A 14,487-nucleotide genomic window follows, 5' to 3' on the forward strand; every position below is an offset into this window, starting at 1 on the left:
TTTAGAGTTCATGTATGTCATAGAACAAGACTGGCCGCTTTTAGTTAAAAGAACTAGGACTTCATAGAGGAGGTAATCACTAGGCTGAAAATATTTCTTGACCCAGATGGGCAAGCAAGTAGGTGACTATGGTAAAGAAAATTTGTGCACTGAAGTGCTTTAAATCTATTCTTAAAATAAAATATCTTTTTTGTTTTATCTTCCATAACTCCCTCCCATGTCTATGCTCCATTGTCTAATTGATGTAGGCAAAGCATTGTTTCCGAAAGTGATGGAACATTCAAGCATCTAAGAATGATATGTGTATTTTTATTTGCCAAGTATTTGCAAGTATCATCTGACCAGATCAATTTGCACTATGCCGTAAAATAACATTTGTGTAAAATAGTATAAACATTTATCAGTACAAACAAAGCTCATAGAATGATATGGTGTGGTAACTCATCAAAACTTGACATAGTCTTGGAGAAGTATTGTCGTAATAAGCCATGCCCACTGACGCTCCCCACCACTACATGATGGCTAGCAGTAAACACATTCAGCTTTTTTTTTTTTAATTAATGATTTTTAAAAAAGCCCTTGCATATGGCAGCCTCTTTGACAGAACATGTCATTTAATTTTCATAAAATACTATGAGATTGTTATGTTTCCATTTTATAGATGAAAAAATTATATGTATATGATCAAACAACATGTAAGTAGCAGATTCAAACTGGGAACTAACTTAAAAATTCTTGTAAAAGCTGCTGTCCTTCTTTGATCCTTTTTCCATTTCTCAAGCTTTTGCAACTGCTCTTCTTCTGGAAATGAATCCCATGACTCCACCCATCACTCAGAACCCAACTCGTATGCTCTCTCCTCACTGAAATATTCCATGGTCACTCCCATCCAAAGCTTATATTCCTCTCATCTTTACAGTGATGTGTGATATCCTTAAGGATTTTAGAACAGATAACTTTTAATTTAGTGTTTCATTTACTATTCTATCCCCTAGGACAGTTTTTAGAACCACTGAGAAAGAAACATGGTGTGTACATTCTGTTCTGTTCTAGAGTTTTGTGCGCTCCCCCTCCCTAAAGCAATTAAGAGGCTCCTTGGAGAGGCTGCACTGCAACTGTGGGAAGCACGTAGCACTTGTTGTGGGAGAGAAGGCTGAAGAGGTAATGAAAACTGCCAATATAGTGCCTAGGACACAGGTGAAGCTCAATAAACGTTAACTTATTGTTATTATTCATTTGGCTTGCTCCCCATATCAAGATACATATGAATGAATCTCTAGCATGATATTGGACAAGAATTTTCAAAGGAGCACAACAAAACCAGTTTTAACTGAGGCTTGCTAGCAAGTCCTCATATTCTTTTCTGCAGTCACTATTTGCTTTTAAATTCTCTATGTCATTGCCTCACTAGGTTGGAAGCTCCTTAAAAGGAAGCACCTTGACCTATTTTTATTATTTGTTGTATCTCTCATAATGCTAGCATGCTTATTTATACATTGCAGAAGAGAAATAAGTGTATGTGAAAATATTTGTAAAAAATTAAAATTAATGTGTTTACCATACTAAAAAAAACCTACTGCTGTTGAGTCGATTCTGACTCATAGCGACCCTATAGGACAGAGTAGAACTACCTGATAGAGTTTCCAAGGAGCGCTTGGTGGATTTGAACTGCTGAGCTCTTGGTTAGCAGCCATAGCACTTAACCACTGTACCACCAGGGTTTCCTTTTACCATATACTGCCTTGTATTATTATTTCTCTTGTTATTTTTCCTTGCCTCCCTAGTTATTTTCTAAGCAACTTTAGAGCAGATATTTAACGCGTCATATACAATAGGTTCTTAACTTCTTTATGAAGAGAATATGCTTCCAGAGGTTTATTTGTTCTTTGACAATATAATTTGACCTTGAATATACGAAAAATTTCCTTTTTTTTCCTAAATGAATTCTGTGCAGATTATTTTGAGGGCAGCAAAACCAAGGTCATTTGAAACAATGAAGAAATATAAAGTTCAAATGGAAAATACATCTACATGGCTCAAATGCTTGCTCATCAGTGAGTTGAAAGGATGTGATTTTCTTGTCAGATGACATGTCATAAAAAATAAAATGGTGGCAATCCTGACACTTTATATTTTGAATAAGCACAATTACAAGAGCCCGATTTCTGTTTGAATATTCCACATATACAACTATTTCTTCACAGCTGGCCACTGTGGTTTACCTAGGATAATCCTAAAGAGATTAACCCACTGCAGACCAGCCTCTGAGTAGTTTATCTTTGATTCTGTGTCATTTAGAGACCAAAATGCTGTACAACATTTAAGATGAAAAACTAAAGGACGCAAAAATGAAAGAACAGAAATATTGTGTATTTAATGTAATTATTTATTCAAACCTGTAATCTAAATGAAAGCCTTGGTGGTGCAGTGGTTAAGAGCTAAAGCTGCTAACCAAAAGGTCAGCAGTTCAAATTGGCCAGGTGCTCCTTGGAAACTCTATGGGGCAGTTCTACTCTGTCCTATAGGGTAAGTATGAGTCAGAATTGACTCCACAGCACTGCGTTTGGTTTGGGTGGTTCTGGTAGTCTAAAAATTGCCTTTTCCATCTCTTTCAAAATAATATTTCTTTAGTATATCTGGGAAGGAAGGGACTTTTTAACATCTTTTCTGACTTGCCAGTGGCAATTGTTGCTCTATGTGAACTTTTCCCAGATATTTCCAGGCCCACTGTAGACTATGGCTATCTTCTCTGCTAGTTATAGACTATGGCAAAGTTTTATAAATTGTCCCAGCAGAGGAGCACAAGTGGGGTAACCCACACTTCTCTTCACTGACCCTTCCCTTAATTCAGTACCACCGCCATTCAAGGCTATACTGGTATGTAAGACTGGCCTGAAAAATTGGGGGTTACTGATGGGAATGACAGGGGAAAGTGGTACTGAAATGGTAGAATTCTCACCTTCCACGCAGAAGACCCTGTTCAATTCCTGGTCAGTGCACCTCATGTATAGTCTGCCAGGGAAGGCTTGCTTGTTGCTATGATGTTGAACGGGCTTCAGTGGAACTTCTAGACAGAGTACAAAGAAAGGCCTGGTGATCTACTTCCAAGAAAGAACCAAAGAAAACCCAATGCATCACAATGACCTGACCTACAACCAATGATGGGGATGACACAGGACAAGACAGCGTCTTATTCTGTTGTGCATGGGGTTGCCATAAGTCAGGGATCAACTGAATAGCATCTAAATAAGTTAAAAAAAAAGGGGAATAACAATATAACGGGTGGAGGAAATTACATATCAGGTGAGACTTTCTCATAGGCCAAGCAAGAGCACTTCATCCGATTGGAAGTGGTCATTTCATCTGATTCTAGTCTTGCCAACATCTACCCATATGAAAGAAGAGTACCTTTATTCAAACCTCTGTGGTATAAATATCCATCTCACCCCTATAATCTTTATGAGGATACACAGGGTTTGTTCATACCCTGGGATGATCCTTCTTTCTCTACTTGTACAATCTCTAGGACAAAAATAACATTCAGCAGTATAAAACCCAGAGTCTAAGTTAGTGGTTCTAAAATACACGGGATGGGAGGGAGGAGTGGTGTTGTTTTTTCATAGAACTGTCCAAGGTGGAATTTAACACTCTAAATCCTGACCAACTCAGTTTATCCCAGACAATGTAATTTTGTATATTCCTCTTTATTCATTCTAGTTGTCTAGGACACACACATACACACCCACACCCACACACAACCCACAAAGAAACACACTTCTCCCAACAACAAACACTAAATCCCAGAGACGGTAAAATATAGGTACATATTACGCAGAATCCTCTCCCTAAATACCATATAATCTTCATAGGCCACTCCCACAGGGAGGATAAAGCTATGTGTATATATTTTTAAAGGAAGAGGTATAGATCCCCCCTCCTTTTGTTATCCTTTTTTTCTGAACTATGCATAGAAATCTACGGGTGCATAAAAAATAAGGTCTAATATTGCACTTTGTTTTCAAGCTGCAGAGCCATCTGCTTTTTGATAGCCACCCTCTGGCTAAAGAAAGACAAGTCCAAAGCTTTCAAATGACCTTTTTAGTATACTTTAAGCAGAACCACTTTCAAAAGCTTATTTTCTAAGTAAACAGGAGACAATGTGAGATATTATTATCCTTCTACTGAAGCAATCCCTGGCGGGTGTGTGTGTGTGTGTGTGTGTGTGTGTGTTTAGGGGGAACTTTGTATTTTCAGTTATAATCACAGTAAGAAAGAAAATAAATTAAAATATTTTTACTGCAAATTATTTTTCCCCCAAACGAAGGGTGTTGGTTCTATAAAAATATAAATAATATTTCCCATTAACACTTTACTCACCAGATAAAAATAGATAGACTCAAACAGAAAGATGCATGCTGAAAACATAAAATGTCTCTCTGTCCCTCACATGGCATCTTTCTCTATGAATTTGTATGTAACTAGACACTATGAAGAAGAAAAAATTTAAACGTATGTTCGGTGCTATAGGGGAATCCATTCTGGAAGAAAGATCTATAAATATTGAAAACTTGAGAACATAAATAATTATGTACGTGAATAGGTATAACTGTAATGATAAAACAGTAAGAGAACAATTAGCTTGAATCATTAGTAAGGCTTCCTGGAGTAAGGAAATAAAATATCATAAAGTACAAAGTTTTGGGGGGAGACATATTTTATATACAATGAAAGAAACGGATTTTATATGCACAGTTTGACAAGAAGGGCACAAATCTTAAGGGTACAGTTTGATAAATTTTGAGCAGTGTATAGACTCAAGTAACCACTACCCCAATCAAAACGAAGAGCATTTTCATCATCTCAGTAAGTTTCCTTCCACCACTTTCAAACCAATCCTCCTTCCCCCCACCTCCTGCAGACAAGTACTGCTCTGGTTTCATCATCACAGCTTAGTTTAAGAAGACAGGTTTTTGAATCGTGAGACCTCGGTTCAAATTTCAGCTTTACACGTATTACTTATGTGACCACGAGCAAGTTACTTAGAGTCTTCGAGCCTCTTCATCTTCCTCTACGCAATTGTTGTTGTTCTTGTTAGGTGCCGTCCAGTCGGTTCCAACTCATAGCAACCCTTGGTACAACAGAATGGAACTCTGTCTGGTCCTGTGCCGTCTTCATAATCGTTGTTATGCTTGAGCCCATTGTTGCAGTCACTGTGTCAATCCATCTCCTTGAGGGTCTTCCTCTTCTTTACTGACTCTCTACTTTGCCAAGCATGTTGTTCTCTGTCTAACAGGGGAAATAATATGTCTACATTGCAGATGTTTGTGAAGATTGTGTTGTTGTACACCACTGAGTCAATTTTGACTCCCAGTGACCCTGTGTGACAGTGTAGAACTGCCGCATCGGGTTCCCTAGGCTGGGCTGTCATTTTTAAGGGGAGCCCTGACGGCGCAGTGGTTAAGAGCTTGGCTGCTGACTAAAAGGTCAGCAGTTCAAATCCACCAGCCACTCCTTGGAAACCCAATAGGGCAATTCTACTCTGAATCAACTTAATAGCAATAGGTCTGTTGTTTCTTTGTTTAACCTTTAAGGGAGCAGATTGCCAGGTCTTTTCTCCCACTGAGCTGCTGGTGAGTTCCAAGCACCCACCTTTAGTTTAACAGCCCAGCACTTAATTATTGCAGCACCAGGGCTCCTTTCTGAAGATTCGATTAGTCATGTATGTAACCTGGAAACCCTGGCGGCATAGTGGTTAAGAGCTACAGCTGCTAACCAAAAGGATGGCAGTTTGAATCCACCAGGTGCTCCTTGGAAACTGTATGAGGCAGTTCCACTCTGTCCTATAGGGTCGCTACAAGTTGGAATCGACTCCACGGCAATGCATTTGGTTTTTGGTATATGTAACCCAGTAGTAGAGTGTCTGGTGGGCAGATGCTGCATAGGTAAGGAATAAAGCCTTCGCTTTGGACTAATTAAAGAAAAAAGGTTAAGACAGGGAATACAAAGTGTCAGTGCCTGCTTTTTTGGAGGGAGGAGGTGGTGAAATGCATGCTGGGAGAGTGCTGGAAAGGGGGAAGCATTGCATCTCATTATAAGAACAAGAGATAACGTACTGTTGCTAAACAGTGTTCAAAATGCTTTGCATAATTCAACTCATTTGATTCTCATAACACTACTAAAGAGGTACTATTATTGTTATCCTTACTCTGTAGATAAGGAAACTGAGACACAGATTAGGCTCATTACTTAAGGTCACACATCTAGCAAGAGGCTGAGCTATGATTTGAACCACCGGACAGTCTGGTTACTGAATCTGTGTTTATGTGTTTTCAACTACTACGCAATATTATTGTAGTTAAATTAAAAAAAAAAAAAAAACTATCTGAAAGGTAAAGGGAAGAGTTTTCCTTTTAAGAATATTTATATAAATATGCTAACCATGGCTTTTGTTTCTCATGCAAGGCTATTACTGTACCTATAATAGTTTTCCTTTAACAGTTGTGGGTGTCTCAGCCAGTAGATTAAGATGAATTTCACAATTAATTAGAGTTACTAACCGTCACCAATTAAGATGTTCTCTGAGGATAGAAACATCTTTCTGTTGGGATTTTGAGCACTTTGATTGGTTCCTGAAAAATCTAAAAAATTAATTGCTCTTAATTCATTTGACACACTATGTGATTTACCTGGAAATCTCAAATTATTTATATCAGTTTCAACTTCTCATAAGTTAATGTTTTTCTCCTGATACTCTGCTAGTTTTCAATTCAAAGGGTATATATTTTAACATATTAACATTTTAAAACTTAAGAAGACTCTTAAAGGTCATTTTTCAAGCCTGTGTCTTCAGTCAGAGATCTACCTAAACCAATGCATACAAACGGTTTAAGATAATCCGATTCTCTTTAAACAAAGACACTCATATTACTGGTAAGAAGCTTTATAATAATAATACCATTCTTTACATTGATTTGCAACTTATCAAATGCTTATAGAAATATTATTTAATTCAGTCTTTATGACAAGCTTGTAGGTAAACAGCAGAGATATTTTTATCTTCAACCCTCAAATATGTGACCCAAAGTGAATGATTAAATAATTTATCCACAAATCACAATATATAGTGACACCTAAAACCAAAACTGCTGTTCTAAATCTGGCAAGCTTTCCACTAAACCAAACTCCATGAAGACAGGAGTTATATTTCCTTTCATATTTTTTTTCCATAGGAATTTGTTCATTTAGTTGGCAAGTGTTTAGTAAGTAATATTCCACCATATTAAAATTTTTCTAGACATTGATTTCTAATTAAATAGTATATTACCCTTATTGATTTCATTATGCACAAATGCAAGACTGTCCTGTGCAGATAGAGTTATAGGCTGTGATTAGAGAGTTATTAGGAAAGCATATCTTTCCCTCAAAATGTTGTTCATATTTGAAATACTGTCATTATCAAAGTAATCACTTAAGTAAATGCTATCATTATAAATATAGAAATGCCAAATGGAAAGATGAGTCAGAAATTGTCTTGCTTGTATAGAAAAGGAGCTAGAATCTGTTGAGCTCTTACAACAGAGATAAATCATGAATTGTAATTTAAAGAAAAGAACAGCTTTGTAGAATGATGGGCAGTAAGAAACAGACAGGTCAGTGGTGAAATCCCTGACTGCTGTGGTTGTGGCCAGGAGCGGCTGTTTTTGTTGTCACTGATACGGACCTTTAAGTCTTTGAAATGAGAGTGGAACCAAGGGAGGAGACAGGGAGTCCGACTAGCTAGACTGACTTTCTAAATTACAAACTTGAAACATCTTGGAAATAGGATAATCATGGTGGAAGGAGGGAAAGAAGGAATAAAAGAAGGAAGGAAGTAAAGAAAGGAAGGAAAAAGGAAGGAAGAAAGGAAAGGAGAGAGAGAAAGGAACTTTTATCTTAGTTACAGGTCCTGCTGGCTGAAGGATGTGAGTGAAACTGAATTATGAACGCTATACTAAATCCTTGGTTTCCTCACACCAGTTTTGGATTTTTGCAGTCTCTTTTGTGGTTGTAAATTTTGTTTTCCTTTTCTTAATACAACCCAAATCAATTTTCTTCACCCTTGTGAAAACCACATTGACACTCAATTCAGATTATTTACTTTCTTAGACAAAAAAAAAAAAAAACTTTCAGCTGAATTTAACCAGTTCACTAGTTGCCCTCAAAGCATTCTGCTCCCCCAGTGGGGTCTATGATAAATAGCTCTTTGGGGATTAGTGTTCTCACTTCTTCATATCATTTTCTTTTCAAAATTCCTCAATAATTTTCAAAAATAAATTTGATTCTTTTCTTTGATCCCAAGAGGGCATTAGTTACACAGGATCTTGGCTACTGGCCCTTGCATATTTGTTACTAGAGCCAGGCTTAATGGGCCTGGAGTAGAGAATCATATACGTATTGCTAGAAGCCTCTGTGGATACTTACTAATATTTCAGTAACTGATTAAAATTTACTGGTTGCTCTTTCTGTTATCTCATTTAGTTTACCATAACTCTATGAGGTACATTGCATTATCATCTTCATTTTACAAACAATGAAAAAGAAGCAAAGAGAAGTAAAGTAACTTAGCCAAGGCAACATGGCTAATGAAAAAATGGAGACAGGCATCCACCCCATGTAGTCTAGTTATGGAGATTCTATTTTTAATAACCACAGTGTATGTCTTACGTAACTAGAGAAATGATAATGGCAAAAATAATGATAAAAAAATCATCTTATAAAAGCAAAATCATTTACATACATTGCTCCATTTAGACCTTCCATAATTATCTACGGGCTGTGTTATTCTTACTATTTTACAGATAAGGAAAATGAAACCCTCAAAGGAATGCTGTAAAGCATGTACCTCTAAGGGTATACTTAAGGGAAAAGATACTGTATTCTTAAAATTATTGGAGAGAGCCTTGAGTATACTTAGCCTGTTCATTTGGTGAGCAGAACTTGATTTTGGATCTGTACGGCGTTGACTAAGAGTAGAATGACTGCGTTGTCCTTGTGTACACATCCCTAATGCCCACTCTTACTCAATCAGATTAGATTTTCCTGAGTATACAAGACTGGAAACCCTGATGGTGTAGTGGTTAAGATTCTGGCTGCTGACCAAAAGATCAGCAGTTCAAAGTCACCAGGTGCTCCTTGGAAACGCTTTGAGGCTGTTCTCCTCTGTCCCATGGGGTCACTATGAGTCAAAATCGACTCGATGGCAACAGGTTTGATTTGTTTTGGTTTTATACCAAAATTGTTTAATTACTCCTTCTCCCACCCATCAGGATCCTCTTAGTTTAACTGAGTTGGAAGACCCTGATTGTCTTCTCTTTCAGAATGAAAAGCAAGTAAGTCATGAGACTTAAAGTAGCCTGAACATTTGAGTCACGTTTGAATTGTGCACCTGTCCCCTGACAATGCACATCTAAGCTGTTATGACCCTTCGAAGCTGCTAGAGACATTTCTGAGAAGCCCAGCTATAGTAGGAGAGTTAATGTGCCAAGATTCTCAGTTATTAATAAAATTTAGAAATCACTCTCATGCATATTTTGGGTAAATTAAAAATACAGATTTATTATTAATGTAGATTTCACCAGAGTTTTTATTTGTCATATATATGTACACTCTTTAATAATTGAAATACATAGTTTTACTATCACTCTAAGAAAATACTTCTCATTTCTATGTTACAGGTATTCTCAACACATACATATACACATACACACATTCACATAAACACATACACATATTTAGACTTCCAAATTCACAGTCTATACCACACAAATATGTAAATTTCAGGACCTTGGTAAAACTTTAAGACTTCTAATAATGTCCTTGTAACTAAATTACAGAACATTGATTCTTGCACATCTGGAATTTGTTGGATAAGAAGTAAGTGGGAAAAATGGAAGTAAAACATTTTTTTAATGTGATGGTCCTTTTGAATAATACTTCTAAAGTAGAAAAAACTTATTCAACTGTAAAGAATCTTACTGTAGATTCAGAAGGTCTTTCTTTAAATCCTGGTTCTACCCATTATGTAATTCATTTACCTTCTCTAAGCTCATTTGTAAATGAGCATGGTGATACTTTACCCGTACACCTAATGAATTGTTACAAAACGGAAACCAGATATTTTATATGAAATTTCTTTGTTATAAACTATAAATCATTTTTAAAATATTAATCAGTTTTTGCTTTTAAAGAGGTAAAATCTAAATGTTAAAATGAAAATTATAGAAATGAGAAAATGGCTCAAAATACTGGATCAATTTTCTAAGAACATGTACTTTTAAAATTATAACATTTTTCTTACTATTAGACAAAAGTTCAGGGCAGACAATTTAGAATATTCAAATAATCAAAATGAAGAAATAGTGTTATCTATTATAAATATACTGGTGTTCATCTGACAAAGACAGAATAATAGTTTTAATTTGCTTTTTATTAATTAAAAGCATGTCTTGAACATTTTTTATTGCCATTACGTAATTTCCCTCAATATTATTCTAATGGTGATATCATAGTTCATTGAATATCATTGGACAAGCACAATTAGTGTATTAATAAGAAAACAAATTTTATTTTTGCCTTTCACTGTTCCTTTATACTTGATTCAATGAGAATAACCTTCCTCTGGCCCTAGATGAAAATTCTGGCTGAACCCTTAGCTTTTCTTTTCACTCTTAAGAAATAGGCTGACCTAGATTCTCCTCTCATTTTAAATTGCATAAAGTCTTAAGTTAGAATTTCTATTTCAAGATATTAATCAAAATTCTGGATTTGGTTTAAAATAAAATCTTTTCTCCTACTTCAGCTTGGACTTGCTTCAATCTAAAAGCCTGCATGGCATGAAGGGGTGGAGGTAATGAGAATATTTGGTGTCTTTTCTATTCCTCAGATTGTCCTTGGAGATGAAGTAAATACAAGGGTCATGAAAAATCTTACTTGGAAGAATACCGTTGTAAACTGGCTTCGTAGACTTTGAGCCTAGCCTAAGCTTTTGTTTGATTATTTTGTTAGTATGGTACTTTTGAGGACTCCTTAAAGGTTTCTTGCTGGGCCTCTTTCTTCTGCAGTTGCTTTAGCAAAATGGATATATATATCTCTTGGTTACATGCCACTTCTTTGTCCATCCAGAGTGGTCACTTCCAATGTCTTGTGGATATGTTTCATCTGCTCCCTAGGTGTCTTATTAGAGAAGACCCAGAATGTCCTCACTCAGGTACTGTCACCAATGTGGAACATGGGGACACTCATTTATCCCTCATTCTTATAAACTTTGGGAGCGTAAGGTGATCTGTGTGCTCCTTGTTCCATCTCCAAAACACTTGTTGAGCACACCTCTTCTCTTTTAGATTCCCCATGACTCCTAATTGTAGGACATGATAAGCTCCTCTCGCTTTACCTTGAGGCCCTTTATCCATCAGAGCCCTGCTTTTTTTTCACAGATATTCTCTTCACAGTATCTTTTCTCCATACTCTAACCTTTTATATGTTCTTCCAAAAGTTGGGGCTCTCTTACAGCCAAGAATCAATATGCCACAATATTCTTTGCAAATTAGCAAATGGAAAAAAAAAAAAAATCACGTTTCTTGTATCTGTGTGGCTAGTTGAAATTTCTATTTTAGCATTCTGTTGACTGTTATAGTTTAATATATTGAACTACTCTTCAATTTTTTTTTTTAATTTTTCAGTTGGTCCCACAAGGTTATTTTGAGCCATATCATTAGATACTATAGAAAAGAGGATTAGAGTAGTGCAGCATTAAGCTGAACTACTGTAAAGGGAACATGTGTTAGGATGCTTTCCAAGGTTGATAAATTTGCAGTCGCTCATCTTTACTCTTACTTTGGCTCCTATTCATGAACGTTAACCTCAACAGATCCTTTGCTTCTGCCATATTCTCATACCTTACATCTGCTTCATCAGCATTCTGTTAGCTCTATTTTCATAATCCATCAGAATGTATCCAGGTCTTGTCAGTCCTGTTGCCACCACTGTTGTATGAGCAACCATCACTACCCACATTGATTGTTACACTAGATAACCTTTTTCCTTAACCTCGTTCAATCTATTCCATGCATAGCAACCATAGGGATCCTGATAGAAATAGTCATATCACGTTATTTCTATGTTCAAAATTATCAGATAGATCTCCATTTTCATGAGAGTAAAAGCCAAATACTTATCATCTACAAGGACCTACATGATCTAGCCACACACACCCCCTTCCTTATCTTTACTTTTCTGAGTTCATCTCTTAATACTCTTCCCCATGGTAGTTCTGCTCTAGCCACAATGACATCCACCTTGGATTATTTGTACTTTCTGTTTCTTCTTCCTGGAATGCTTTTGAATATGCAAGGGTTAAGTTTCAGGACTTGTCCTCATATAAATAAGACTTCAGTTAACTGAACTAGCTGTGCATAGCCATACACTCTTTATTTTAAAATAAAGAAATAGCCAAAACAACATTCAAGAACAAAGTTGAAGGGCTCACACTTTCTGATTTTAAAACATACTACAAAGCTACAGTCATTAAGACAGTGTGTTTACTGGATAGACATATAGATCAATGGAATGGAGTTGAGAGTCCAGAAATAAATTTTCACGTTTATAGTCAATTTATTTTTGACAAGGGTGCCAAGACAACTCAATAGTAAAACAAAAGTTTTTAATAAATGTTACTGGGAAAACTTCATACCTACATGCAAAGGAATGATGTTGGACCCATTCCACACACAATGTACAGAAATTAACAGAAAATGAACCATAGACCTAAATATAAGAGCTAAAACTAAACTCTTAGAAGAAAATATAAAAGTAAATCTTCATGACCTTGGATTATGCAAAGCCTTTTTTTTTTTTTTTATGTTTTAGAGTTCTCTGGAAAAACAGAACCTGTGATTTTATATATATACATATGTGTATGTGTGTGTTTGTATGTATGTATGAATGAAGAGAGAGTGATTTACTTCTAGGGATTGGCTCTCGCAATTATCAGTGTTGGGAAATCCAAAATCCGTAGGTCGGGAAACAGGCTGAGGACTTCTGCTGGCTGATGAGATTGTGGGGAACTGGCAAATACAAAATCCAGAGGTCAGACAACAGGCTGAGACTTCTGCTGGCTCATGGGATTGTGGGGAGCTGCCAGTTCCAAAATTTGTAGGTTAGGCAGTGGGGTGAAGACTTCTGCAGGCTTGTATTCCAAGATCTGTAGGTCAGGTGATAGGATGAGTGCAAAGTCAAGAGAAGGGGGAGAGTTATGCCCAAATAATTATAATTTGAAGGAGGATCATACCCTAAGAAATTCCCCTTTAAACTGATTTATCACATTATATTAAATTATGGAAGATAATTAGATTACATTATGGAACAGGAACTAGTCTAGTGTTTGGCAAAACTACTAGGTACAACGGCCTAGCTTGTTGACAAACAAAACCAATTGTCATACCTTCTTAGATATGTCACCAAAAGCATGCACATACACACACAAATAATAAAATTGGACTTCACCAAAATTGCAAACTTTTGTGCTTCTAGAATACCATCAAAAAACTGAAAAGACAACCCACATATTGGATAAAATATTTACAAATCATATATTTGGTAAGAGACTTGTATCCAGAATATATAAAAATCCTTACAACTAAACAATAAAAAGGCAACCTAGTTAAAAATGGGCAAAGGATTGAATAGACATTTCTCCAAAGGTGATACACAATTGGCCAATAAGTACATAAAAAAATACTCAACATTATTAACCATCAGAGAAATGCAAATCACACTCCAATGAGATACCATTTCACATCTATTAGGATGGTTATAATTAAAAAAAAAAAAAAGATGTATAATACCAAGTGTTAATGAAGATATGGAGAAAGTTTGGAGTGCTCATATACCGCTAATGAGAATATAAAATTGCTGAGCAGTATGCTAGATCCCCACCACTCGTCTGTCAGTTTGTCATACTGTGGTGGCTTGCATGTTGCTGTGATGCTGGAAACTATGCCACTGGTATTTCAAATACCAGCAGGGTCACTCATGGTGGACACATTTCAGTGGCACTTTCAGACTAAGACAGATTGGGAAGAAGGAATTGACGATCTAATTCTAAAAAAATTGGCCAGTGGAAACCTCATGAATAGCAGCGGGACATTGTCTGATACAGTGCCAGAAGATGAGCCCCTCAGGTTAGAAGGCAATCAAAACATGACTGGGGAAGCGGTGTCTCTTCAAAGTAGAGTCGACCTTAATGACATGGATGGAGTAAAGTTTTCGAGACCTTCATTTGCTGATGTGGCACGACTCAAAACGAGAAGAAACAGCTGCAAACATCCATTAATAATCGGAAGCACAACTGCTTTCCTTTGATACATTGTTTTTAAAAAAATACTAAATTTTGGAAATCAGAGCTCATCAAAAACAACTTTAAAGGCATATTTTATTTATTTAGTACCCACT

Source organism: Loxodonta africana, chromosome 20 (assembly GCF_030014295.1).
Source record: "Loxodonta africana isolate mLoxAfr1 chromosome 20, mLoxAfr1.hap2, whole genome shotgun sequence".
NCBI classification, from domain to species: Eukaryota; Metazoa; Chordata; class Mammalia; order Proboscidea; family Elephantidae; genus Loxodonta; species Loxodonta africana.